This window comes from Bos grunniens, chromosome 13 (genome assembly GCF_055505025.1).
Source record: "Bos grunniens cultivar Pamir isolate PY7600 chromosome 13, Bosgru_T2T1.0, whole genome shotgun sequence".
NCBI classification, from domain to species: domain Eukaryota; kingdom Metazoa; phylum Chordata; class Mammalia; order Artiodactyla; family Bovidae; genus Bos; species Bos grunniens.
The window spans coordinates 9,147,368-9,172,445 of NC_141177.1; the positions used below are offsets into that span (position 1 = coordinate 9,147,368).

The 25,078-nt window shown below is 47.4% G+C and overlaps 1 long non-coding RNA gene across 1 annotated transcript; it reads right to left on the reverse strand.

Annotated features, from left to right (window-relative positions):
- Positions 1-1,840: 1,840 nt before the first annotated feature.
- Positions 1,841-6,074, reverse strand: LOC147360136 (uncharacterized). Its single transcript, XR_015138626.1, has 3 exons — positions 5,265-6,074; positions 3,622-4,604; positions 1,841-3,536 (listed from the first exon to the last, which is right to left on the reverse strand). It is a non-coding gene; the product is annotated as an uncharacterized LOC147360136 (long non-coding RNA).
- Positions 6,075-25,078: the final 19,004 nt, after the last annotated feature.

Sequence of the window (25,078 nt, forward strand, 5' to 3'; positions counted from 1 at the left end):
CTTCCCAGAGCAGGGATCGAACCCATGTCCCCTGCATTGGCAGATGGATTCTTAACCACTGGACCACCAGGAAGTCCTTTAACGGTTTTAAACAAGGGATTGCCTCTTTCCCTCTAGGGTTCTGGGGCTTCCCTGACTGAGGTCGGCCGTGTAGGTGGTATATGCCCATGTGACTGACCACAGTAAAAAATCCAAGACTCTCAGACAGGAGTAAGCTTCCCTGGTTGGCAACAGCTTGGATGAGTTGGGCTGAGGGAATCAAGCAGATTCTGTGTGACTGGACAAGGAGGAAAGTGAAAGTTGCTCAGTCGTGTCCGACTGTTCGAGTCCATGGACTGTTGTCCACTGGGTTCTTCTGTCCATGGAATTCTCCAGGCAAGAATACTAAAGTGGGTTGTCATGCCCTTCTCCGGGGGATCTTCCTAATCCAGGGATCGAACCCAGGTCTCCCGGATTGCATGCAGATTCTTTACCGTTTGAGCTACTTGGACATCCGGACAGGGAGGAGACATTTGGGAACTTGTGCTGCGTTCCTCCAGTTTCACCGTCTGCATTTCCCCCTTTGTTGACTGGACGCTTGGTCCACTTGATCAATAATTGATCAATATCAATTATTGAAACTTAAGTATCAATACAACATGTTAGTGTTCTGTGAGTCCTTTTATGAACTAAACCTGAGTGGTCTTGGGGATTCCAAACACAAGTAGTTACCATTATTGGGGCTTCCCTGGTGGCTCCGACGGCAAAGAATCTACCTGCAGTGCAGGAGACCTGGGTTCGATCTCTGAGTCAGGAAGATCCCCCTGGAGAAGGAAATGGCAACCCACTCTAGTATTCTTGCCTGGAGAATTCCATGGACAGAGGAGCCTGGCGGGCTACAGTCCGTGGGATCACAAAGAGTAGGACACAACTGAGAGATTAACACTTTCACTTTCCCACTGTTACCCCCAAAGAGAAACTGTATCCACAGAAGTTAAAAAATTTGCCTGAGCTCACACAGATAGTGACTAGCAAAGCTGGAAATTAAATTTTTCTGACTCCATAAGACATACTTTTTTTTTTTTTGTATAGCAGAGTTTTATTCAAGTGAAAAGAGACAGAGAAAGCTTCTGACTAGACATCAGAAGGTGGATGGAGAATGCCCCCCTTGCAAGTGTTAGCAAGGGAGTTATATACTTTTTAAATTGGTTATTACAATAAATCAAAAGAATGTCTCAAGGTTGTAGAGATCTTACTAGACCCACTCCCACAATTTACATTTTAAGATAACAGGATTAGCCAGAAGGTTTTCAGGAAGGAGAAAACTGTCCTCAAGCCGGATACATTGTTGTTATATAATCCTTAGTACAGAGTTTAAACTGAGTTGTTTGTTGTGTAATCATCAGTTTCAGGCTTAAAGAAAAAATGTTTTATGTGACTAAGACTAAGGAATGTAGAGAAAAAAAAAAGATGTTTGTCTTTCCTCCTCCTCAAGAATTCCATATCCCTATCTCTGCTCTGAGAGCCCCAGACCCCTTTCTCCTCCTTGGGGACCCCAGACTTCTTATCAACCTGCCTAGGAATTGGCTCTCTCATTCCCCCTTTTTCTTTTAGGAGAATTGTGTTGCCAAGGGAAAGGGGCATCATTTTCATTCCATAACTACTTCCTGCTGTTGAGGGGCATGGTCCCTAGATTGTTGAGGCATCATATTCTCCTAACCCTCATATTGAGGGTCTCTGATCCAGGGGCCCCAAGTAATAGTTGGAGGAAGTTGTGGCTCTCTTAGGAGCTTGGATAACCACTTGTAACTTAAAAGCTTTCAGACAGAAATAAACCCCATTTTACAGTTACAGATGTAAGGCAAAACAGTCATTAAACCAAATTAAAACATAATCAAAATTAAAAGTTACATTATGTCCATAGTTACTTCAGTTCATCTTAGGATTGTTAGATGTCATCAGATCAAGAAGAGGAGTCACATTGATTGTTGTTGGTGAAGGTGTCCTCAGAGTTGAAGAAAGTCCTTTCCTTGAAGTGGAGAAACTCACCATGGGAAATCTTCAATGATGAGGAAGGGAGTACTCCGAGACCCAGCAATTACGTTGATTGTGAAATGCAGGGCATAGAAATGAGCCCAGGACAGGAAGGTGTTGTCTTGAGGGCATAAGACATACTTTTAACAACTACTGGAGCACAAATGAAGATAATTTAACATAAGTGATGTCTCGAATAGAAAAAAAGACAATAGGAACAGATTTTTTTTTTTTCTGCTATGTCATGTGGCTTGTGGGATCTTCGTTCCTTGACCAAGGATTGAACCCGCATCCTTGGCAATGAATGCTCAGAGTTCTAACCACTGGACCACCGGGGAATTCCCAGGAACAAAAAATTTATTTCACTATGTAATACAAGAAAATCCACCTCTCCACCCTGAAAATCTATAGACTGAAAAATCATTCCATGTTCTAGTACAAAAAGTGATGCAGAATGATACCAAAATAGCCTTGTTAAGTTACTGAAGCTTAAGGATAAGCAAAAAGGTTTTTAGTCATTCAAGTACAAAAAAGTAACCTCCAAGGGAGAAAAATATTTAGGCCACTTCATCAACACTCCATGGCAGAATTCAGTGGACATATCCACAGTTGTTTTGGGAAAAGAAATTCAGCCTTTTCACAGGGAACTGGTTAATATTATGTGGCAGCCTGGATGGGAGGGCGGTTTTGGGGGAGAATGGATACACATGAATGTATGGCTGAGTCCCTTCCCTGTTCACCTGAAACTACCACAACATTGTTAATCGGCTACACCCAATACAAAATAAAAAGTTTAAAGTTAAAAAAGAGAAGAAATTCAGCCTTCTGGTTTTTCCTGAAACTCATCAGAAACACTCCAGTTTTGTACCATCTCTCTCCCCTGGCTGTAACTCTCTCCCCTGATGGCCTCATGGCTCCCTGCAGAATTTGCACAAGTCTTTGTTCATAAGCTGCCTTCCCAGAGTTGCTCTCACTGATGGTCCTAGGTAGAAATTATAACACTGCTCCATGCCCCTGTCTCCACCCCAGTACTCCTTATACCCTTTCTGTTTTGTTTTCTTCTTCAGAACTCGATCTCCCTCTAACATCTACAGAATATACTTGCTTTACTCTGTTTATTGTCCAGGAGCATATAAACCCCACAGAGAGAAATTTTTTGTCTGAAATGCTCGCTCCCAGAGCATCCTAACACCCAGGACAGTGCATGGCATGTGATAGACACTCAGTGAATATCTGCTGAGCGGATGAAAGGAATCAATGGACAGGTAGGTGATCAGCAAGCAGTGTGTTAGCTCAGGTCTTCCTTTTCAGCCTCCTGCAGGTGTCTGCAGAACATCAATGCCCCTACCTCACTACCCCAATGTCACCTACCTCAGAAGACAGGTGTGACACAGGACACCTTCCTGCAACCACTGTGGCAACTTCTCAGCTGGCCAGACCCACGCTGTTTACCTGGCACTGACCCAGGCAGAGGCTGAGCTGGGGGCAGGTGACATCCAACTTGGAATAAGAGCCTTGCATTTCTGGGCAGAAAAAAAGAGTAAGGGATCCAGGCAGAGGTGAAGCAGGGAGATGAACTTCGCAGCATGATCTCCCACTGCCCCTCACCTGGATTCACAAACAGAAGAACGGCCTATTTGAGTGGATTTCAGGGGAGCAAGAAGATCACCCGCAAACTTCTCTCCTCTGGTCTCTCCAGCTTTGAGATTATTGGACCTCAGTTTGGGTACCAGTTATGACTTTTCCTAACTTTGTGACCTGGGGCCAGAAATCTCCCAGGGCCCCCACATCTTCAGGTGTCAGATGAGATCAGCGCTGACCACATCAGGGTTGTTGTGGAAGCATTGGAGGCAGCAGGCATACATTCCTTCTCCCTGAGAAGTCAAAGTCCTTTGCAATAATAATAATAAGTAAAAACAGAATCATGAAGATCATGGCATCTAGTCCCATCACTTCATGGCAAGTAGATCGGGAAACAGTGGAAACAGTGACAGGCTATTTTTTGGGGCTCCAAAATCACTGCAGATGGTGACTGCAGCCTTGAAGTTAAAAGATGCTTACTCCTTGGAAGGAAAGTTATGACCAACCTAGACAGCATATTAAAAAGCAGAGACATTGCTTTGCCAACAAAGGTCCATCTAGTCAAAGCTAGGTTTTTCCAGTGGTCATGTATGGATGTGAGCGTTGGACTATAAAGAAAGCTGAGCGCCGAAGAATTGATGCTTTGAACTGTGGTGTTGGAGAAGACTCTTGAGAGTCCCTTGGACTGCAAGGAGATCCAACCAGTCCATCCTAAAGGAAATAAGTCCTGAATATTCATTGGAAGAACTGATGCTGAAGCTGAAACTCCAGTACTTTAGCCACCTGATGTGAAGAACTGACTCAGTAGAAAAGACCCTGATGCTGGGAAAGATTGAAGGCTGGAGAAGAAGGGGATGACAGAGGATGAGATGTTTGGATGGCATCACTGACTCAATGGACATGAGTTTGAGTAAACTCCTGGAGTTGGTGATGGACAGGGAGGCCTGACGTGCTGCAGTCCATGGGGTCACAAAGAGTCGGACACGACTGAGCGACTGAACCGAACTGAACTGAACGACAGAATGATAGCAGTTAGCACTTATCTCCTTCTATGTACCAGGCTTTATCTTACGTACTTGATGTGTATTAACTCATCGAATCCTCACAATAGTCCCAAATAGGTGGTGAGGAGCTGTTATTATTTCCTCACGTAACAGATGAGGAAACTGAGGAATTAAAAGGGTAAGTAATTTGTTGAAGGTCATACAAGGTAGAGATAGGATTTGAACCCAGGAATCTGGCTTCAGCATCCGTGCGTATGCACTCTGCTGCATTGGTGGCTGTTAACAATTGGGGAAGTGTGAGGGGTGACACACCCACAATCCCTTCAGTCACTCCTACATATTCACTCCCAGTTACAATCATGTAACACCAGCCCTCCTCTAACTCATCTGTGCACAGACAAGCATTTTCCACTCACTCACGCACACACAACACAGAGATATACCCTGTGCTCCACTTCAGGCTCAAGGAGGAGGGAGCTGGGCTCAGTGCCCAGAAGCCCCAGGAGCAAGTCCAGCCAAACATCAAGCAGGCTCAGAGCTGGGTGATGAGCTGAGAGGACGTGGGGGGCTGCCTTCCTGCACAGACACCCTTTCCCTGGAGAAGGGCAGGAGCTCTCAATACCGAGCTGCCCCAGGACAGAAGGGCTTCGAGAACAGGTAACTCACCAACAAGCCACTGTGAGTGAAGGATCTGCTCTCTCCTGAGACATTCCACATGCATGATTTCATTTAGCCTCAAGTCAGTCCTACAGCATCTGGGTTCTCATTCCATTGTGTTAAGGAGAAAGTACGGGCTCATAGAGGTAAAGTGACTTGCTCAAACCCCACAACCAGCAAATCAGACAACTAGGATTTCAGTTCAGGAGCCCTCTGGCTCTGCCCCTCCTCCTGCCCTAGTCTAGCCATCAGAGACCAGGAGCAGCAGAGCCTCTTCCTAACAATAGAGACTCCTCCTTTCTCCCCCATCCTCTCTTGTCTGTCCATCTTTCTCTCCCATGTCCTCCTCTCCTGGTCCTCCTCACTCTGGCCCAGGTTAGAGCCCTCCTCTCCCCGGTACACTGACCAGAAGCCCCCTGATGGGCTGGTCCTTCTCCACCTCCCCGCTCCCTGCTCATGAGTGACTGAGGTCTCTGATTACACACCTTCACAGCCCCTGTGGGCATTTTCAGAGAAATCACAAAGAAGGAAAATCACAGGGGCGGGATTTGGATAAAGACCAGTGATCATAACACCTTAGGACCCCAAGTCATTTGCCAGTTTCTAGTCTTCAGTTTTTCCTTCTGAATAGTGAGGAGCTTGGATTCCACGCTGTTTAAGGCTCCTCCTGCTCTGGTGGGAGCCCCCATGACCTGCTGGACAGTCTTGAGCTCTTGAGCAGGTACTCGTTTGTTTGTTTTAAATTGGAGTATAGTGCTTTACAATGTTGGGTTAGTTTCTGCTGTACAGCCAAGTGATTCAGCCATATGCATACGTATATCCCCCTCTCTGGAACGTTTCCCCTCCCCACCCCCACCCCTGATCCTGCCCCTCTAGGTCATCACAGGGCACAGAGCTGAGCTATCTGCGCTAGACAGCAGATTCCCGCTAGCTATGAATTTAGACATGGAGGTGTACATGTGTCCATGCGACTCCCAATTCATCACACCTTCCTCTCCTCCCCACCTGCCGTGTTCATGTCTGTTTTCTAAGTCTGCTTCTCTGTGGAGCAGGTGCTTTTTATGACACCCAAGCTTCACATACTTTCTCTCACTCACTCCTGAGAGCGGAAGAGAGCGTTTTCAAGAGGCAGAAGTGGGAGAGGTGCTTGGGGAGAGGTCTTGATTTCTTCAAACCACTCAGACAAAAGCTGAACCTCCTTGCTTGGACTCCTATGCAGCCAGGAATGGCGGTGTGACCTTGGACATCTGTCTCTCTCAGATGCTCACTCCACATCTTTAAGATGGGCTGGGCACTCTCTTCAATCTGTAAAGTCTGTTTCCATCTGGACAGAGGAATCTGGGCATCTTGCCAGGCCAAGTGCCCCCAAGTGTTACCCCCAGGGCTGGGGGAGTCCCCAGGGGAAGGCACTGATAAGGACGCTCACCCCAGGCTTGGGGATCCAGCTCTCTCACTGAGACTGTCCGCGGCTCCTGCTGGCCGGGGAGGTCCCCTGACCTCTGGGAACGACGTCCCATAGGGTGTGTCCTGGAAGTGTGTCTTGCTCCAGAGCACTGAAGCTCTCTCTCCTGATGCACTTCAGAGATGCCTCTGTCTCCTGGGCTGCGGGAGGAAGAGCCGATCTGGTTCCATCTGACCTGACCTGGCCAGGGGTTCCTGGGTCAGGAGAGCCCCCATTCCTCAACCAGGAGCTCCAGCCACTTTCCAGCCCCTGCCCCAACCTGTTCCCAGGCAGTTTCCCCAGGGTTACCACGGGGCACCTGGCAGACCACGCAGTCTGGGCTGCACTTGAGGTGGTGGGCACATTCCCATAGGAGAGGCACTTCTGCGTGCAGTTCAGGTCCCCCTCTAGCATGGGGCGCATGCCTGATTTCTCTGCTCCTGTGCCTGGGGGGTGGACGGGCAGTGGGGGGCCAGAGTCCTAGAGTCAGAGCATGTCTGCCTGATGTCCTAGAGAGGGAGGGAAAAGACGGGGTCCAGGTTAGACATTTATACCTGGCCTCCTGTTTATATTTCATGGGGCACGAAGACGTGGGCTTCAGGCCGGATACTTACAAGTTAGCATTTCTTGAGACAACAGATAGCTGGGCTCCAGGTAAGGCATTTACAATCAGCCTTCTGTTTGCCCTCTGAAATGGAAGTGACAGCAGAAACAGGATAAACAGCCAGTCTTTGCTTCGTAAACGCCTTAAGGTAATAGTCACAAGGACAAAGACAGGCAAAACCATGTTTGAGTAAGAGATGAAGGAATCTTCACCCACTGCCCCCCACTGCTCTTTTGGGACAAGGGAGACTCTACACGTGCAGAAAGACTCGTTAGGGGTCAGAAGTCAGGGGATAGCACCAGGCCATAATGAGATTTGCTCCTCCCAGAAGCCTTCACTTTATGATCCATCTTGGCTGAGGGGTGCGTGTGCACCTAGGGGAGGGTCCCAGGGTAGGTCAGGTGTGGAAAAAAAAACAAAACCAGATGATTGGCTAAAGGTAAACAAAGACCCGGAAGAACCGACCTATATAAATGGCCTAACCATCTCTTTATTGCGCTCCTCCTCACCAGGGGGGACGCCCACACCCTTTCTCTCTGGGTGTGCATTTCTGCCTTGCTTCTGTCTTAACTAAACAGTTTCTCTGTGTGCTCTCCCACTTGTTATTGTGCTTTGTCTCTAGTAATAAATTTTGTATCTGCATTTGCAGTTTTTGCCTCCTTGATAAATGCATTTTTCACTGGGGGCCAAGATCCAGGGAAAAATAGTTTCTAGCCTCTAGCCCTTGCTGGTGGCTAGGATTCCTGGTTTTCATCTAGACTACCCAGGTTCAATTCCTGGGCAGGAAATTAAGATCTCGATTCACACCACTGCTCACTGCTGCCTCTCCGAGATTACTAGGTGCATAAATATGAATTCCAAAGATATCTTAGTCTCTGACTCTGAGCTTCCCTGGTGGCTCAGACAGTAAAGAATCTGCCTGCAATGCAGAAGACTTAGGTTCAATCCCTGGATAGGGAAGATCCCCTGGAGAAGGGAATGGCAACCCCCTCCAGAATTCTTGCCTCCATAATCCCTTGCACAGAGGAACCTGGTGGGCTACAGTCCATGGGGTTGCAAAGAGCTGGACACGACTGAGTGACTAACACACTGGCGCCCTCTACAGCCTTCAGAAGGTCTCATCTCTAGGGTCCTCAGCATTGGGAGGGCTGGAATGACCAGACCCTGGCTTCAGAGCCCCCAGTGCCTAAGGACCCCCTCCCCAGCCCCCGCATAGTTGAACTTCCCATGTCGCCCAGAGTTCCCATCCTGCCGCTGTCTCCATCCTCCGCACAGAGCTCCCCTCAAATGCCAGTCTTCTGTGGTCTCCCCAATTCTAGCACATTGGATCCTACACCCTAAACCTGAGAGGCACCACCTTTAAGCACCGGGAATCTCCACATTTTTGTCTGCACGGATCTCCCCATTTCCACCCCAGGAATCTCCACTTCTCTGTCCCCAGACAGGCTAGGAGTCTTCAGCACAGCACCCCTGGTTCCACCCCTTCTGGGCAACAGTCCTCCCCCCTCCCCACTCAGCTGGGACCAGAGGAGGGGGAGGTTGGCAGCAGCACTCGGGGGCTGCGGCAGGCAGGCACAGCGCTCCTAGGGTGCAGGACTGAGGTGCCTCTGGATGGGAAGGGTTAATGTTTGCCTGGAGGCTGGACTCCAATACTTTGGCCACCTGATGTAAAGAACTGGCTCATTTGAAAAGACCCTGATGCTGGAAAAGATTGAAGGTGGGAGGAGAAGGGAACGACAGAGGATGAGATGGTTGGATGGCATCACCGACTCAATGGACATGAGTTTGAGTGAACTCCGGGAGTTGGTGATGGACAGGGAGGCCTGGCGTGCTGCAGTCCGTGGGGTCGCAACTGAACTGGAGGCTGGGTGTGGGCGGGGCTGAACCAGCTTAGGTAGAGGGCTCAACAGGCACCCGGGCCTGCTGCTGCCACCTCCTGTCATTTCACAATCCCCAGGATCAGGTGGCACTCTGGCCCCAGAGGGAACCAGGAACCTAAGCAGCTTCCAGGCTTGGGGCAGCTGAACCTGCTGCACTGGGACCCTTGTCCCCTCCCCCTCCCCACCTCCCTCTGGGCCCTGGGGGCAGGGCAGCAGGAGGCCAAGGGCTAGATCTAGGACTCCCGGGATCCCATTCCAAGACCCAGGGGTCTCCCTGTGATGCCCACTGTGGTAGGAGAGAGGAGGGCAGGACCCACTGGGGGACACTGTAGACTAGGTGGCTGGACTCGGGGTCAGCAGGTCAGAGTCCGGATCTCGCTTTAGGGATTTGTGGCGGGGGTGTTGTGTAGTGATACACGGCACACAGAAGGAGCCACAGGAAAGCGTATTTACACGTGAACCCACTGGACACGAGACACCGAGGCCAGAGAAGGTGGAACACCTGCTAAGGTCTGGAGCCATCAGGACGTGTGTTTCTCCCTCCCTCTCTTCCCTGTGCAGACACGCAGGCTCACTCACTCTGACTGTGCTCAGTGTCTCATGGAGCCACGGGTGGTCCCAGACACGTGTGGACAGAGGGGTATTACCATTGCCAGTAGTGCGTGCCAGATGAACAGTGCAGGAGGCCCTCCCAGCTCCCCAAGTCCCAAGCGAAGTTGCAGAGACAAGGTTTGATCCCAGGTCTCCGTCCCTCCAAGCCCCTGCTTTCTCCTTCCATCAAAATGTACGTTCTTCATGACACATCTAGGGCACACAGCTGGTGTAGAGAAAGTATTTAAAGGGGCCCTCAACACTGGCCTTGGGGTGACCCCCACCTCCTCCACCTCCCAGCTGAGCGACCTTGAAGGAATTACTTTCCGTTTCTGTGCTGCCTTTCTGTCATCTGTGGAAGATGATGGTAATATAAGAAGTCCATGAGAACACGAATGGTGTTCCTTGGGTGGAACAGCTGTGTCCTTCAGGGCTTGGTACACACTGACACAAGTACCTCGGCTCTGGCTGGTTGTAGCTCAGTGGCTGTGAGTACTCCGGAAATGATGTCTGCTGTTAGTAAGGAGACTGATGAGTAGACATCGAGGTTTAACATGCAGGCTGGTAAATGCCAAAGCACGGTTACCCAGCAAGAAGTACCTTCAAACATCCCTCCTGATTCAAATCTGAGGTCAGTAAACCCCAGGAGGTCTTTGCTGCCCGAGGGTGGAAGGGGTGGAGAGCAGTGGCCATGGGGATGACAGAGGAGCAGGACTTGATGACAGAAGTATGTCCAGCCACTGTCCCCACAGATGGCCAGGGGAAAAGAGGCTGCGAATATCTCCCCCACTTCCCATGTCCAGCCTGGGGACTGGAGACAGGTCCTCGCTGGGAGGGGCCAGGGCTGTTTACTCTGAGCACAGAACAGTTAGCAGCCATGAGGCCGGAGCCAGGTAGGGGCTCAGCCCAGGGCAGCTCCTGGAACTCAGTCTAGGACACGCAGAGGACACGTTGACGGGCAACTGGTCTTAGCCTGTGGATCCAGCTGCCTGCTGGACATTCAGCCTTGGGCACTGCTGCCCACAGCTTTCTTCTGGCACCTCGTCAGCTTGCCCACGCCAGGAAACTGCCCGTCCTCACCCCTCTCCAGCCCTGTTGGGCTCTCCTGGGGACTGACTCTCTCTGATAGGAATGTAGATTAGTTAAGAGGATAGGGTGGGGCAGAAGGTTGGAGAAGAAAGTTTATTAGATGGTCAAAGGTAGGAAAATCCAGTTAGCTTTTTGTGCCCTTAGGCTCTGTGTTAGATGTACATGCTCAGCTGCTCAGTGCCGACTTTGAGACCCCATGGACTGTAGCCCACCAGGCTCCTCTGTCCATAGAATTTCCCAGGCAAGAATACTGGAGTGGGTTGCCATGCCCTCCTTCAGGGGATCTTTTTGATCCAGGGATAGAACCCACATCTCCTGCATTTCCGATACTGGCAAGCAGATTCTTTACCACTGAGCCATCTGGGAAGCCCCTGTGCTAAATATAGTCATATATTTTTGCTTCTGCATAAAAAGACAGAAGCTTTAAAACCAAATACACTCAGATCCAAATCAGGAATTGGCTACTTCCTGTCTATGTGATATGGAAAGGCACCTCATTTTTTGAACCCACATTTTATTCCTTAAAAGTGGTACCATGATAATTTTTGTGGCCTTATTTTAAGGATTAAATGGAAAAGCATAAACCAAAGGTTGGAAATCAGCCTAAAAAGTACTATTAGCCCACATAGGACATTTAAAAAATGTGAAATAGTTGCCAGTATTTAAGATTGGGAAATTTCATATAAAAGTAAATTTCTAGCATCTGTTGGAAAAAGTAAACAGTTTGGCAACACAGTCATGCAAACTCTATGGTGAAGTTCATTAGAGAAGTGGGTTTCAAACCTCAGCCAGCATCAAATCACTTAGAGGGTATATTAAAACATAGATTTTAAGAATCCCACCCCCAGAGTTTTGATTCAGTAGGACAGTGGAGAGACCTGAGAATCCACATCTAAGGGTTTCCAGGGATGTTGATGGTGCTGTTCAAGGGACCACACTTTGAAAGCCATGAACTAAGCTAAGGAGAGCTGCTCTCTTCTCGGGAGGGGAGTGTTCTCTCCAGTTTCCATAATCCCTGCCATTCCTTACTGTCCACCCTCACTCCAAATACTTCCATTCCCATTACTCACCTGACTTGGAGGGCATTTAAAATGGTGACCTGCAGGGTGGGCTCAGAGTAAGTGTTCAGTGAAAAGATAACTTGTCATTATTTAACATTAAGCCTTAGGTATTGGGCTCCCCAGGTGGTGCTAGAGGTGAAGAACCTGCCTGCCAATGCAGGAGACGTAAGAGAGGGGTTTGATCCCTGGGTTGAGAAGATTCCCCCGGAGAAGGAAACAGCAACCCATTCCAGTACTCTTTCCTGGAAAAGTCCATGGACAGAGAAACCTGGAGGGCTACAGTTTATGGGGCTGCAAAGAATTGGCCATGATTGAGCGCGTACATGAACACACACACACACACATCAGATATTATTTTTCCCATTTTACAGATGAAGAAACTGAGGAGGTTCAGCTAGGCAAAGTGACTTGCTTGAGGAAACACAGTAGAAAAATCAGAATAAGGCCTTGACAAAGCAAGTCACAGGCTCCCAGTTATTTCAACATTATACACACACACACAAATCTGAGGTTAGTGTAGCTGTTGTTGTTCAGTCACTAAGTCATATCCAACTCTTTAAGACCCCATGGACTGCAGCATGCCAGGCTTATCTGTCCTTCACTATCTCCCAGAATTTGCTCAGATTCATGTCCACCAAGTTGGTGATGCTGACTAACCATCTCCTCCTCTGCCACCATTTTATCCTTTTGCTTTCAATCTTTCACGGCATCAGGGTCTTTTCCAATGAGTCAGCTCTTTGCATCAGGTGACCAAAGTTTGGAGCTTCAGCTTCAGTCTTTCCAATGAATATTCAGGGTTGATTTCCTTTGGGATTGGCTGGTTGATCTCTTTGCTGTTCCAGAGTCTTCTCAGATGACGTATCAAAAATTTGAAGGTGACTTCTTAAGTATAAAGTCATATTTATCATGAAGAAAAGGAGGAAAGGAAATAGAAAAGAACATTTTGTTTAGTGGAGGTGACATGAGTCAGCTGCAGACAAGCTCACTCTAAGATGACTGTAATCATGGGAACACTGAAGATTTGAAAACATCTCAGGAACATCAAGGTGTCTTTTACCAAATGGCACCCTGCTCCAGTACTCTTGCCTGGAAAATCCCATGGATGGAGGAGCCTGGTGGGCTTCAGTCCATGGGGTCGCTAAGAGTTGGACACGACTGAGCTTTTCACTTTTCACTTTAATGCATTGGAGAAGGAAATGGCAACCCACTCCAGTGTTCTTGCCTGGAGAATCCCAGGGACGATGGAGCCTGGTGGGCTGGCGTCTATGGGGTCACACAGAGTCGGACACGACTGAAGTGACTTAGCAGTAGCTGGGCTTTGTTCACTTGGAATTTGGACCCATTCAAACTCCCCTCTCCCTGAGAAACCTCTATCTCTCTGAGAGTATTGGCTATTCTGCAGCCATTTGTCCTTTTACTGATAACAATAATCTACCTCTGATTTGAGGAATGACTCTTCCTCTACCCAAGACAGGTGGGGTTGAGGGACTTGTCAATCAGAGTTCCTGCTCTACCCCCAAACCAAGAATTTTCATCTTGACCAATGAATGACAAAACCCGCAGATGCATGGAGCTCATTTGGAGGTGGCCTATAAAGGCTTTGGTGCTGGCTTGTCTGCCTTCCTTTCCAAGCTGGGTCCTTTTTAACATTCCCTTCAGTTCCAAAGAGTCGGACACGACTGAGCGACTTCACTTCAACTTCTTCAGTTCCAAAAGATGAACTAGATCAGTTAGCAGTATTGCTCGCAAGCAAAAGACTCTAACAGGAGTTCACTTAAGGGTACAGTCAGGAAGAGAGAATGGATGCCCAACCACTATATCCCCACCCCTTCTCAACAATTCCTTCTGTGCTTTCAATAGCCAGACTCAGCTTCTGTTGCTCACTACAAGGGATGTTCTATGCCCTTACCAGGGTTATCACACAGTTCCCCATTTACAGATCCAATGGTCTTTTCTCAGCCCTCATCCTCTTCTAGCTCATAGTTAAGGTACTCCATGGCATAAATGCAAGCAAATTTGCCATAGAAAAAAATTTTTTTTCTACATCATCTCAGTCCAATAAACTATGAAAAGGAGCATCCATATGTGATGTAACTTGAGTCCCATCTTATGAATCTACAGAGTCTCTGATAACATTGTTTTCAAACCTCTTTTAGAGGGCAATCTTTGAAGTCAGAGAGTCTTGAGTTCAAATCCCACCATTTCCTAGCTAGAAGACCTTGGCAACACTATGTAATCCTTCTAATCTTCAGTTTCTTCATTAATAATATGACATAATACTTTAGCCTCATAAACTCATAAAATAAACATGGATTAGGAGACAAATTTTTTGGCAAAGCATCAAGACAGTGCCAACTCTAGATTTCCCTGGTGGTCCAGTGGTTAGGACTCGACTCCTTGCTTCCACTAGAGGAGTGGGTTTGATCTCTGCTTGGGGAGCTAAGTTCCTGCAAGCCTCAGGGAGCAGCAAAAAAAAATAATAATAATAAAATAAAATAAAATAAACCTGGTAAGACCCAGTAAAAACGCAGGAGACCTGGGTTCGATCCCTGGGTCGGGAAGATCTCCTGGAGAAGGAAATGGCCACCCACTCCAGTACTCTTGCCTGGAAAATCCCATGGATGGAGGAGCTTGGTAGGCTGCAGTCCATGGGGTCACTACGAGTCGGACACGACTGAGTGACTTCACTTCAAGCACTTCAGCTAAGCACTTCAGCACCGTAATCAATGTAGTCCTCAAAAATAAACAAACCCCGGAGTTTCTTAAGGCAGAAGAAATTTTCTTTCCTATATTGCAAAGAAAGAATCTTTGGACCCGAAAAGTGAAAGGACTTTACCAAGATCAACCAGCATCATCCAGAGCTGCTAGAGCCAATCTCTTCAAATTAGCACTAAGTTCTTTCCCATTACAGTTATAAGTGAATAATTACCAATAATAATTAAATGACTTATCACAAATAGTATTATTATTACTGTTATCAGAACTTAGGAGCTGACCTGGTACCACAGTTGGCCTTTTGTTCCTTATTGAACATAAATATTTCGAAAGACGTTAAACAGCAGACAAAGCGGTTCTGTGTCTAGGAGGGACCCGAACAAAAATAGAACACTCTGTAACCAGGTTTGAACACAGACAAAATGAGTTAAGTTACACAAACCACCAAAATGACCTCGCATACCTCTATCTTGAGTGACTGCTACTTCTTTAACCAAATACAGTTCTAACCTCTATCTAGTCTTCCCTTTTCAGAGAGAACATTGAGATATCCAATCAGAGAATAGCCCACTTCCTATCACCATCCATCCAGAGCACAGCCAACTTGCTGAACCCACCCCCAAATCACCTAACACAAGCCCGCGTTCTAGCAGTCCTTTTAAAATTCTTTTTAATTGTTTGATTGATTTTTGGCTGCATCGCGTCTTTGTTGCGTTGCACAGGGCTTTTCCAGTTGCGCGGATGCGGTGCGTGGGCTCCTCCTTGCGGTGACTTCGCTCATTGCAGAGCACAGGCTCCCGGTGTGCGGGCTTCAGTAGTTGCGGTTCCCAGGCTCTAGAGGGCAGCCTCAGTAGTTCTGGCACATGGATTTAGTTGCTCTGCAGCATGTGGAATCTTCCCGGCCAGGGATCGAACCCGTGTCTCCTGCATTGGCAGGCAGATTCTTATCCACTGCACCACCAGGGCAGTCCTACAAGTCCTTTTTAACATCCTCTTAATGAGACATCGTGCGGTTCGTAAGGGTGGTGACTTGGTTCTTGCTGTAGTGAGTCATAAACCCAACTCATTCAACTAGCAGTGGGAGTATTTCTAGAGGTCTGTGGCTGTAAATATCGGCAGATAAGCATTATCCTTATTTTATAATGAAATAAAGCAAAACTCAGAGACGCTGAGATATGTGTCCAGGATGATGAGCTAGTGAGTAACAGAAGGAGCACCATCTGTGTCCTCGTTCATTTAACTGCAATGATTTTTGAGTTCCCTCTGCCTCAGTTCCCTCGAGTGTAATAAGGTAGTTAGACTCTGTCCTCCAAAGGTCCCTTCATCCCACATCTTCCCAGAGGCAGGACCGTGAAACCTTGTCAAAGTGGCTCTACTTGGGAGAACCGGCACCTCCCCTGGGGCCTCCGTAGCTTCTGAACAAGGCATTTATCACAAGGCCTTGCAGCTGGGAAAGTCTAATATGAAAGTGAAATATGGTGCATCCTGGGACATAGCTACACTAGTCCTGGACCCCCAACCACCACGTACATCCTGTCCTGCCTCTCAGCCACCCTCTGTCGGTTATTCACATCTCCACACATCCTGCTGCCACAGCTCTTGCCCAGCTTGGGGAGGGAAGGTGGGAGGGTGACTTGGGTGCGCCAACCCTACTGAGCACCCTCCTCTTCTTCCACTATCCTGTCTCCTTTAACCCAGTGAGCGAGCACCTCATGAAGCCTCCCCGCAGTATAAACTGGGGGAAGTGAAAAAGATGGGTTCCCTCAAGGTGAGTCCTGACATTCTGAAAGCTGGTGGAGGGGACTTAGCAAGATTTTGCATATGGAGTTACACTTTGTAGGGGAGGGGCGTACTTCTTGCTTGCCATCTCCCAACGTCTGTAGGATCTCTTAGGACAAAGACGTAGAATTGGTTGGTAGGTTTCTTGGGAGCAGACGGAGCACAGCGTGGAAAGCCAAGGCCTAGGGGAGGGAACAGCTACGGTTAAAAGGTGCAAGTGTTCTACCGATGAATGTCTGAGCTGGCACCTGAAGCCCGAGGGAAAATGAGGTCCCTGTGGGGGGAGGTGTAAAAACAGGCTGAGTGACTGTCTTCTATGAAATTTTAGTGATTATTCAGTTTGTTATTGTTCAGTCCCTTAGTCTTGTCCGACTCTTTGAGACCCCATGGGCTGTAGCCCGCCAGGCTCCTCTGTCCATTAGGTTTCCCAGGCAAAACTACTGGAGTGGGTTGCTGTTTCCTTCTCCAGGGGATCTTCCTGACCCAGGGAACGAATCTGCATTTCCTGCATTGGCAGATGGATTCTTTGCCCCCGAGCCACCAGGGAAGTGGTATTCAGTAGCTTTCTCATTTATTTTCCAACACGAAATTTCTCCTCTGTCCAAACACCCACTCACCTATGTCACTCAGGCCCGAGGAGTCTCTATCTTAGAGATGCTAAAGGCGGCTGCCTTACTCTCCTCAGGAGCAGGGACTAGCAGGAGGAGGCAGGAATGTCAAGCTTTAGCGTCAGAGCTCTCATGTAGATAAGATAGTTGCCCCAAGTATCCCCTCTCCCTTACTCTGTCCAGAGGGGACTTCCAGGTTCATTGTATTCAGGGTTGGGTGGACTTTGAGGAACAGGTTGAGGTCTCCTCGTGATGCTCAAAGACTACTTGGAAACAAATATAGACTCCAACCTGGGAAATGGATGGAGGTAGGATCTCCGTTCTCCTCTCCACCTCTTTGTCTTGCCCCAAAGCTCCTGTTCACCCCCTTCTCTCTACTGATGGCATGCAACTCATGCTTCCAAACTCAGTTCAGACATCGCCTCTTCTGGGAGGCTGGCCTTGACCACTTCAGGTGACAACCAGCCTCTCCACCTCGGCTCCCACCACATCCCCAGGAAACTAGTCCTCCAGCTAAGTGACATTGCCAGGCTCCCATTCCTCCCTCATGGGATTCACAGGATGATTAAATAAAATCATGCAGGCAAAATGCTAACACAGAACCTGGCACATGGCCAGCGTTCACTCAAAGGCTGGTGGCCTTTCTTTAACAGAAGAAGCCCCCTCCCAGGACGTGACCCCAGGGGAGGGGACTCTCCAGAAAAGTGGACAGTTGAACATCATGTCCCTTCCTTTCTCCTCCTGGTGTGTGATGTAGGGGGTTTTGGAAGGACCTTACTAACCCCAGAATGATTGGCTCTGGTTGCCAAGGGAAACCACCGTCTGACAGGAGGGTTGGAACTTTCATTCCTATCCTTCCCCATGGCCATCCATCCACCTTCCGTCCCCCTCAAACTCAGGGAGGAAAGTGGAGCTGTTGGTTGAACAACTGCCAATGGCCAATGATTTAATGCATCACGACTCAGTAATGAAGCCACCATAGGAACCCCAGCAGAACAAGACATTCATGTTATTCAAGAGACCTGGGGTCCACCCAGGGAACAACCAGGCTCACCTGGACCCCTGCAGCAACTTGTCACCAGGCCCCTGTCTCTGCCCTTCGCCCCCTAGAGGCCACTCCCCACACTGCAGCCGCAGAATCCAGCTACCACCTGAGTCCTATCCCATTTGCTCCCATGACCAATCCCTCAGTGACTTCCCAGCTCTCTCAGAGTCAAGTTCTGATTATTAAATACCTACAAGAGTCCTCATGATGTGCCCCCAGCCCTCATGATCATGGGGTTGCCGTGGAAGCAGTGGAGGCAACTTCTCCCAAGAAGTCGAAGTCTTTTGAGGTAGTAATAATGGTGGTGGTTTAGTTGCTAAGTCGTGTCCGACTCTTGCGACCCCACGGACTGTAGCCCGCCAGGCTCCTCTGTCCATGGGATGCTGCAGGCAAGAATACTGTAATCATGAGTAATATAGCAGATAAAACAGCTTTTGTGTGTGTGTATTATGCATTATCCTAAGCACGTATCTTAACTCACTGAATCCTCAAAAATCCTAGAAGAGTGGGTGAGGAACTGTCGATATTTCCTTGTGTTACAGAGGAGGAAACTGAGGTAGAAACAAATAAAGTAGTTTTTCTAAAGTCATAGAGTGGAGGCAGAGGATTTAACCCAGGAATTTGGCTTCGGAGTCTGTGCACATGCGCCCTGCTGCACTGTTAGCTGTAAACCACGGTGCGCACGTGAGGGGGTTACACACCCACAACCCTCACTCACACCTGTGTATTCACCTCCAGTTACAGTCATGTAGCACAAGACCCCTGTACCAACTCATCCACACGAAGACAAGCATTTTCCATTCACACACACACACACACACTTACACACACCCAGTGCTCCACTCCAGGCTCAAGGAGGAGGGAGCTGGGCTCAGTGCCCAGAAGCCCGAGGAGCAAGTCCAGCCAAACGTCAAGCAGGCGCAGAGCTGGGTGATGAGCTGAGAGGACGCGGGGTCTGCCTCCCTGCACAGACACCCTTTCCCTGGAGAAGGGCAGGAGCTCTCAGTACCGAGCTGCCCCAGGACAGAAGGGCATTGGGAGCCTGTGACTCACGAACAAGCCACTGTGAGTGGAGGGTCTGCTCTCTCCTGAGACATTCCACATGTGACACTTTATTTAGCCTCATGTCCATCCTGCAACATCTGGGTTCTCATCCCATTGTGTCAAGAAGAAAGTACAGGCTCAAAGAAGTAAAGTGACTTGTTCAGACTCCACAACCAGCAAACTGAGCAAATGGGATTCTAGTTCAAGAGCCCTCTGCTCTGCCCCTCTTCCTGCCTCAGTCTGTCCACCTGAGACCAGGGAGCAGCAGAGACTCCTCCTAACAGCAGAGGCTTGTCTTTTCTTCCCTGTCCCCCTCTCGTCTGTCCATCTTTCTCTCCCAATGTCCTTCTCTCCTGGTCCTCTTCACTCTGGTCCAGGTTAGAGGCTCCCATATACAGAAGGCCCCTGTTGGGCCTGTGTTTCCACCCTCCCTGCTCATCAATGACTGAGATCTCTGATTACAAGCCTTCCCGGCCCCTGTCGGCATCTTCAGAGAAATTACAGGGCAGCAACATCACATAGTGTGTATTCTGGATAAAGGCATGTTATCTAAGCACTGTGGGACTCAGATCATATTTCTGCTCCTATTCCTTAGTTTTTCACTCTGAAAAATCAGAAGCATAGATACCATGCTATCTAAGGCTACATCCTGAAATGGATGGAATGTACTTGCGGCAGGCAGAAGAGATTTAAATTTTTGTGATGCTGAGCCCTCTGAGAGGGACATTCATATCTAAGTCATTAGAGACCACTTTCTGGCCATGAGACATAACAGGGCTTCATTTTGCATGTATGTGGTCTGTCTCCATGAAGTGGTGGCATGAGTACTGGAGTTTTAGGATTATTATAAGGATTAAAAGGAAAAGGATAAACTGGAAGTTGCAAATCTGGTTAGAATACTGTTAGCCCACCCAGTCAATTTTATAATTTTGAATCATTTGCCAGCATTTAAAGGTGGAGGATTTCATAAAAAGGAAATTTCTAGCATTGTTGCACAAGATGAACAATACTACAACACAGTCCTGCACGGGCAGTGGGTCTCACACTTGAGTGAGCGTCAGAATCTCTTAGCCATTATCAAACACAGATTTGAGATCTTCATCCCCAGAATGTTGATTCAGGAGCACAGAGTGGGGCCTGAGTAGCTGCATCAACAAGGTTTCCCAGGCACTGAGGGTGCTGCTCAAGGGACCACACTTTGAAAACCATGAACTAAGCTAAGAAGAGCGGTCTCTTCTCAGGAGGGGACCGTTCTCTCCAGTTTCCATAATCCCCACCATTCCTTGTGGTTCCCCTGTACCACCCCCACTCCCGATGCTTTCATTCACATTACTCCCTTGACCTGGAGGGTATTTCAAATTGTGACCTGTAGTCTGCGCTCACAGTAAGCATTCAGGAAAGGGTAGCTTGTTCTTAGTTTACAATGTATGAGTTAAGTTTCATTACTCCTTGTTTTACAGATGAGGAAACTGAATTTCGGCTAAGGGAAAGTGACTTGCTGGAGGAAAAACAGCTGAAAGTTAGAAGGAAGACATTTGCCAAAAACTGTTGGTCACATGTCCCCAGTTACTTCAGTGTTACTAACACACAAACACAAACAACTCCCGGGCACATCTATCTGATATTAACGTAGATGATGCAACAAAGATTTTGAATCTTTACTTCATGAATGTAAAGTCACATTTATCAAGAAAAGGAAGCAAGAAAATAGAAAGGAAAAATGGAAATGCTGTAATTGGAGGTGCCATGAGTCAGCTGTAGACATGTCCATCTAAGGTGACTAGAAACAATTGAACATGGAAGATCTGAGAAATTCCCAGGAGCAAACTGTGTGCCTTTAACCACACAGTGGAGTTTTCTCCTGCTGATCTGTTGAACCCATTCGAACTAGCTTCTCTCCATAGAAACTTCTCTGAGTATATGGGGTAACTTGTTTTGTCATCTAGCATCGATCTGTCCCTTTTTCTGGATAACAGCAGCCTGATTTTGCTTAAGGAGTGACTCTTCCTCCAGCCAGGACAGGTGGAATTGAGGCACCTGTCAATAGAAGTGCCTGCCGTATCCTCCGACCAAGAGTAACTAACCAGATGCACTCCCTGGAACTTGATCTTGATCAAAGAAAGACAAAACACCTAGAAATGGAGGTTATTGAGAGGTGACTGGGGAAGACATTAGTTCTTCTTTTGCTTACCATCCTTTCCAAGCTGGGATGTTTCAGCGCTCCTTCAGTCTGAGCTAAACTAAATGAGTAGGTGCTATGGGCGCCAACACAAGATTCCAAAAGGATCTCACTTAAGGGTACAGTCAGGAAGGAAGAGTGGGCGCCCACTATAGCCTACACTCGTCCCGAGCTTTCTTCTCTCTTCCTACCAGTGAGAGCTGATGCCTTTACCACGGTCATCACCAAGTTTCTCATTTTTAAGTCCAATGGCTTTTTCTCTGCCCTCATCCTCCTCCAACTCACAGTTAACGACCTCTTGCCAAACATGTGAACAGAAGTCTTTGCCAAAATTTGATTCCAGTTAGTCTCAGTGCGAAAACAAAACAAAACAAAACAAAAACCCTGATGAAAAGCAGAGCTTCCCTATTTGAAGAATTATTAGTCTGCTCTGGTGAGTCTCTGGGGACTTTTGAAGGCACAGCTTATAAACCTCTTTTAAGGAAAATCATGGGAGACAGAGAGGCTTCCCTGGTGGTTCAGATGGTAAAGAATCTGCCTGCAATGCAGTAGACTCAGGTTCAGTCCCTGAGTCAGGAAGATCCCCTAGAGAAGGGAACGGTTACTCACTCCAGTGTTCTTGCCTGAAGAATTCCATGGACAGAAGAACCTAGTCCTCTGCTACAGTTCATGGGGTCACAAAGTTTTGCATCTCAATTCTAGCCCTTGCCCGTATCCATTACGTGAACTTGGGGGAAGAGATGAAACCTCTGAGCTTCTATTTGTATGACTTAATATCAAAAAATAATAAAAAAAATTATTTTAGGGGGACTTCCTTAGAGGTTCAGTGGTAAAGAATCCACCTGCCAATGTAGGAGACATGGTTTTCACCCCTGATCCAGGAAGATCCCACATACTGTGGAGCAACTAAGTCCAGGAGTCGCAACTACTGAGTCCATGTGCCCCAACTACTGAAGCCAGTGCACCCCAGAGCCTGTGCTCTGCAACAAGAGAAGCTATCGCAATGAGAAGTCAAAGCACTGCAATTGGGTAATAGCCCGCACTCTCTGCAACTAGAGAAAAGGCCGTGCAGCAAGGAAGACCTAGCACCGCCAAAAATAAATTGATAAAATTATTTTAAAAATGAAAAATTTCTTGTTTGGCCCAAACATGTGACATGTGGGGCTTCAGTCCCAGGCCAGGAATTAAACCTGGGACCCCTGCTTTGGAAGCATGGTGTCTTAATTACTGGACCATCAAGGAAGTCCCAACTTGTAGGACTTTAAGATGGAAGAACCTATTGAGATTATTGTGATGTTTAGAGGTGGAGATATATATGCAGGGCTTGCTTGGCACATAGTAGCTTGTCAGTAAGTGGTAATAGATATTTTATATTATTAATTCTACCTCTCTCAGAGTTACTGAGGGATTCGTATTGACTCAGTGACTTTGACCAGCGCATCAGGACAGGGAATTCACTCTGCTTTTTGAAGTTACCAGCAATCCCCATGTCCTCTGAGACTCAGGTTCCTCTAGTGTAAAAGGAAGGATAACTGTCTCCGTGTGGACACAGTTCAGGGTCTATCTATGCTGAGAAATGTAAATCACTAGCAAATCGAAGAGGCCACACAGCTAGTAAATTGGAAGAGCCAGAGCTTGAAGCCCTTGAGTCTGAGCAAAAGTTTCAATCAACACATATGTTATCCCTAGTAAACATTTCATGAACAAGTGCATGAACGAAGTTAATGTCTACTTATGGGCTTCCCAGGGGACTCAGTAGTAAAGAATTCGCCTGTAATGCGGGAGATACAGGAGACTCAGGATCAATCCTGGGTTGGGAAGAGCCACTGGAGAAGAAAATGGCAGCCCCACTCCAGTATTCTTGCCTGGAAAATTCCATGGACAGAGAAGCCTGGCAGGCTACAGTCCACTGGGTCTCTGGGGGACACGACTGAGCATGTCTCCCGCTCCCTCCCTCAACGTCTTTGCCTAAGTGTTCTACAAGCACCATGGACTCAACATTGACTCAGCTGAATTCACTGTCCTTCCCCCTAAAGACTTGCTTCCCCTACCTTCCCCCAGAAAGCTGAGTGTTGTCCTTCACTCTAACTTTTCTTCACCCTCTGTGAGCAATCTCACAGTAACATCTGTGGGTTGTCACTCCTCAGTTCTCCAGTGAAATTTCATTTCAGAGTAAGATTAAGACATCAGATCATAGAACCGCCCCACTTCCTGACAGCATCTATCTGGAGCAAAGCCAGTTTCCTGAAACTCTCCCCTAAGTAACCTAACTGAAGCCCACATCCTGTAAGTCCTTCAAACATCCTCTTAATGAGATGTCATATTATTCATAGTTCCTTGCTGAAGCGAGTAATAAACCCAACGCGTTCAGTTTGGAAGAGGACCGCTTCTAGTGGTGTGTGGTTGGAAACATTGACAAGTATAAGTCTTTCCCTTATTTTATAGTTAAGCATTGCAAAATTCAGAGGTGTTGAGGTATTTGCCTGGGACTACAAGGTATTGGACAACAGAACCAGATCTATCTGTGTTTTGGTTTATTACACTACCTCTATTTTTTGAGTTTTCTATGCTTCAATGTCCTCATACACAGTAAGGCAGTTAGGCTCCGTTGCCCAAAGGTTCTTCCACCTTACTGCTTCTCAGAACTGAAAGCATGAAGACAGTGTTAAAGTTGCTCTACTTGGGAAGTTGGGACACCCCTTTGCCTCAGGAGCCACCAGATTATGAACAAGTCATTCCCATGATGCCTTGCAACTGGGACAGTCTAATAATGAACTGCAGTGCATCCTGGGAAATACTTTGATAATCTTGGATTGTTGCCCACCACTTACCTCCTACCCTCTCCTCTCAACCATTATTATTCAGTTATTTAAATTTCCACATTATATGATTGTCACAGCTCTTGCCCAACAGGGGAAAACTAGTTGGGAGGGTGACTTGGAAGCTCTGATCCTACTGACCATCTTCCTCTTCTTACACTAAATTCTATCCTCCAACCCACTGAGGGATTCCCTTGTGTGTGGGGGGTGCCAATAACTCTAACAGCCTCAGAATAAAATGCTGTGAGCTGTCAATACAGGGTTCCCTGAATTTTCAGGTTTGAGAATCTGAAATTGGTGGTGGGAATTTAGCAAATATTTTCCAAGAATCAAAAGACACTCGGTGGGATACATAAGTCCCTTGAGTCCCATCTCCAAGTGTCTGTGGGACTGTGTTAGGACAAAGGCAGCAGAATTGGTCAATGGGTTTTTTGGGAGCTGTGGCCAGAACGGAAAGTGAGAGGGAGTTATTTTGGTTCAGTGGAGTAAACCAGTGTTCTGTTGATGAATGCTGCTATCTGGCACCTGACACTCAAGAGAAAATGAGCTCTCCATAGGGAGAGGTTGAAAACTGAGACTGGAAGAATCTAAGGGAAAGGGAAAAATCACAATAAGAAGAACAAATATGTAGAAGAATGGAAGATCATTTAAATGAGCCAGTACAGATCTTAAAAACAATTAAAAACTGTAAAAGCAATCCTGACAGGATAAACAGTAAAAGGATCAGCATGAAAATGTAAAGTAGAACATCAAAATCACAAAATGTGAGAGACAGGAGTGTAAAAAGTAGATGTTTTAGAATGTGTTTGAACTGGAGTGACTTTCAGTGTAAAGCAAGGAGGTATAGCTATGGGTCAACATTCTTGAACTCCATGGTTACCACAAATCAAAAACAGAATAGAGTCACAAAAACTAAAAACAAAGGAACTTAAGCATCCTAAAAGAAAATCAACAAATCACAAAAAGAA